The following is a 4593-nucleotide window of genomic DNA, read 5'->3' as shown; positions in this document are numbered from 1 at the left end:
TTCAGACTTCCAGCTTTTAAACCATTTTCCTGGCAGCTTTCCCAAAGTGGGAGGGCGCCACACCCACTCTAAGAGGAGCTAGCAGAAAGGTTCCCTGAAGATATCAGAGTCACGCCCAGCCACCATATTGAATCAACATCGTTATCTAAAAAGGCACACTTTTGCTTCAGATCAGCTTCTTATCTACCCTAAACTTCTCATCTACCCTAAACTTAAAGATTTCTGACTTCTCAAGCAAGTAGACATCTTTAAACAGGTTCTTATCTTTTAATGTGACGTGACATTACTAGATGTCATAAACACGTTCAATCCCACAAACAAGTTCTTATCTTGCTCCAAGCAGAATATCTTGTGACTCTGTTCCTTTGGCTTAGAGACATGACATCAGTCATTTTTCATGCTCCTGGCATTTGGGCAACAATGCTTTATTGTAAAAATTACCCAAGAAACAAAAGGGTCCAAGGCCAACACATTTCATAGGCATTACATTCCACCCCTTGACATTGGTCCATTGGTTTCCGGGGTCTGCTGGCATCGCGCCAAATACCAGCCCATCTTCCATATTATTATTAAAGCCAATAAACAACCCACAATAATAAGAGCCCACTTAAGTAAGGTTCCAACCAGCCCACTGAACATTCCTCCCAATCCCAAAGTCCAGTCAAAATCCTTAAAGAAGTCTGAGATACTTCCTGCTATATCCCAGGTGGTGTCATTAATAAGCTTGAGACAGGCCTGAACCTCCTCCAACCTTTCAACATCATGAGAGATTCTCATCCTCTATAAAAGAACAACAGGCTTCTCCTACCACATGGCAAACACCAACTTGGGCCACCAGGAGGTAGTCCAGAGCCATTCACTTCTTTAGAGTGAATCATAAAATCCTTAGCGCCCCATGTGGGCATCCATATGGCCAGGCCATTAGCCACTGACCAGGAGTCTGTATATAGGCGAGATTGACCAGGCATTTTTTTTAGGGCTAAATACACTGCATACAATTCTGCATATTGGCTGCTCTTACCTTTTCCTTCTTCCTGCAATAATTGTCTGTTAACAGACCACAGCTTTCCAGTGACGCACTGCTCCTTTGTATTCAGCAGAGCCATCAGTGAACCAAGCATGTTGCTGCTCTTCCGAAGTGAGTTCACTGAAAGGCTTACCCCATTTCACAGGTGATTCCACTTGCTGATGTGCATTATCTAAAGGATTATCTAAAGGGGTTGCTAGGGCCCCACGTGCTACCTGTTCACAAAGTGTAGAGACACCTGCAGGCCTTACTTTAGCCCTATCTTGTATGTACCATTTCCATTTAATCACACTGGCCTTTTGGGCATGGCAAATCTTGTGAGACTTTAGGGAACTCATTACCCACTGCATAATTGGGATTTCTGGTCTCAAAATCACAGAATGATTTAATGTCAGTTGTTCTGTGTCTATCAGTGTCCAGTAGCAAGCCAGCAGCTGTTTCTCAAATGCAGTATATCTTTCTCCTGCCTCTGGCAATTTATGGGTCCAAAATCCCAAAAGAACCCACTTCCTATCCTGTTTTTGCCATAAGCTCCAGCTAGCCCACTTATCTTGCACTGACACTTGCAATTCTACATCCCCAGGGCGTAAGGGCCATAAGTCCAGGGCCTGCTGGACTATCTGGATGTTTCAAAAGCCAACTGTTCTTCCCTCCCCCAATGAAATTCTTTCTTTTTATAGGTAACTTGATATAGGGGTGCTAAAACCTGGCCCAAATGAAGGATGTGTTGTCTCCAAAATCCAAAGAGCCCAATGTATCTTTGTGCTTCAGTTTTATTTTGCGGCTCTTTAAAGTCTAGTATTTTCTGTCTAGCTTTTAAGGGTATTTCTCTGTTTCCACAGTGCCACTGAATACCCAGAAACTTCACTGTGGTTTGTGAGGGACCTTGTACTTATCTGGGTTAATCTCCCACCCTTTTTGTATCATATGGTCAACTATCATGGCTAGTGTGTCTGCTACCCCCTACTCATCTGAGCCTTGAATGAGAATGTCGTCTATGTAATGTTGTATCTGTTGATCTTGAGGTAAAGTTAGCTCCACCATATGTTCTGCCGCCACCCAGTGGTAGATGGTGGGAGAATGTATATAGCCTTGGGGCCCACATGGAAGAAAAATATATTTGAAATATATTTTAAAACTTTTCTTCCCAAATATATTGATCTATATTTGAAATGCTACAATTTTGGCCATATGCAATATATTTCAAAATATATTTCAATAAATATATATACACCTTGTTCCAAATTATTATGAAAATTATATTTTTCTCATTTACCTAAATAATTGATGTAAATAACAGTCAGCATAATTCTCATGTTATCAACTATTAAGAGTACAATTCAAATTTTATTGAACAAACCTCCTAATGATAACAGTATTTTTTTTAAACATAAAAAACTTACAATGCACTGTTCCAAATTATTACGCACAGTAAGTTTCAAAACACTTTATAGGTTGTAAAGAACTGAAAATTGTCATTTGTTGTGTTTGCAGCATATTTACTGAAATCAAAAGCTATTTGAAACAAACTTTTAACAACATTTTAACTTTTCAAACATTTTAACAGGTCACGTTACATTGTAACATAGGACCCCTTATTTGATAGCAGCTTCACAAGTTTTGCATCCATTGAACTTGTGAGTTTTTGGACAGTTTCTGCTTGAATTTGCAAGATGTCAGAATAGCGTCCCAGAGCTGCTGTTTGGATGTAAACTGCCTCCCACCCTCATAGGTCTTTTGCTTGAGGATGCTGCAAAGGTTCTCAATAGGATTGAGGTCAGGGAAAGATGGAGGCCAGACCATGACTCTCTCCTTTTATCCCCATAGCAGCCATTGATGCAGAGGTATTCTTTGCAGAATGAGATGGGGCATTGTCATGCATGAAGATGATTTTATTACGGAAAGCATAGTTCTTCCTTCTGTACTAGGGAAGAAAGTGGTCAGTCAAACTCCACATACTTTGCAGAGGTCATCTTTACACCTTCGGGGACCCTAAAGGAGCCAACCAGCTCTGTTCTCATGATCCTGGCCCAAAACATGACTCCACCACCGCCTTGCTGACGTCACAGCCTTGTTGGAACAGGGTGGCCGTCCACCAACCATCCACTACTCCATCCATCTGGACCATCCAGGGTTGCACGGCACTCATCAGGGAACAGGACTGTTTGAAAATTAATCTTCATGTATTTTTCTGCCCAATGCAGCCGTTTATGCTTGTGAGCATTGGTTAGTGGTGGCCACTGCTGGAATGTGGTGCATAAGCGGCTCGCCACATCCTTGTAAGAGTCCCCAGGTCCCCTTTGCAAGGACCTAAACAGCTTGCGGTACACTTCCAGGGTCATCTGGTACTTCTGGACGATGGCATCTTTTAAAGCTTCATAATCGTCGTCCTGCACCTCTGGCAATTCGACAAACGCATCCAGGGCCTTGCCTCGTAGCCCTGGTCTCAGGTACCGAGCCCATTGTGCTTGGGGCAGATGGTACTGACGGCAAGTTTTTTCAAATGACAGTAAATACATGTCAATGTCACTATCTTTTTCCATCACTGGAAATTTGGCTGCTGTGCCCATGGCAAAAGAGGCATCCCTGTACTCTAAGGAACCAAGGTTCTGAACCTGTCACTGCGGCTGGAGCCTCGCCATCTCCAGCTCATGTCGATGATCAGCTTCCCTCTGCACCGCCTCTCTGGCAGCCTCTGCCTGGCGTTCCTCTCTCTCAGCCTGGTGTTCAGCTCTCTCTCAGCCGCTGCTTGGCGTTCCGCAGGCTCTCTGTCAGCCACTCTCTCAGCCTGGCGGTCAAGGAACTGCAAGTATGCCATAGGATCTGTCTCCATGATGCGTTTCAGGGCTTCCTGCATCTGAGGAGAGTCTCTGCTGGTTACAGGCACTTCGGTGCTGGCCTGCTCAGGCGGTGGTGTGACGATAACCTTCGGTGATCCTCCAGTGTCAGTCTCTGTATGCCCATCCTGCAAGGCCATCTCTGAGCCACTGGGATCGGAGGTAGCGGGAACCCCTTCATGGTCAAGTTCCTCCGAGTTTGCGACCGACGTCCATTCCTCGTGAGGTACATTCCGTACTCAAATCATTTTGCTCATTTTCCTTTCTTCTGCGTCCCCAGGCATAATTGCAAGCAAAGAAAGAATAGAAAGTAGAAAAAGGAAGGAGCTATTGCTATATGTCTCTCTCTATATATATGAAAAAAAATATGCACCGCTTGTTTCTAAGGACTGTTTCCACAATCCTTCAGTGCAGCTAATTCCTAACAATGCACTGAAACTCTAACGCAAACTATCCCACGTACGCTGCCAGCCAATTTGTGACGATCGCGGCGTCAGACCCCAGGACTTCTCCCCAAACTTGTGACCGAAGGACTAGCCAATCTAAAACCGCGCTGTCACCTACGTAACAATGCCACGCCCAGCTGCACCCTGCACAAAGATTTTCCAGCTAATGGACCACAACCTGTGTGCCGGCAGCCTGGGAGCAATTGTTACTGGATCAGGTTAATTACGCAATTAACCCTTTACACTGCCACCACCTCCTTTTTGTACAGAGAAAGAGGAAACT

This window comes from Staurois parvus, unplaced genomic scaffold, assembly GCF_062004578.1.
Source record: "Staurois parvus isolate SC_StPar_1 unplaced genomic scaffold, SC_StPar_1.0 ptg000017l, whole genome shotgun sequence".
Taxonomy (NCBI): Eukaryota; Metazoa; Chordata; class Amphibia; order Anura; family Ranidae; genus Staurois; species Staurois parvus.
Note: the sequence above shows the minus strand (reverse complement) of the source record.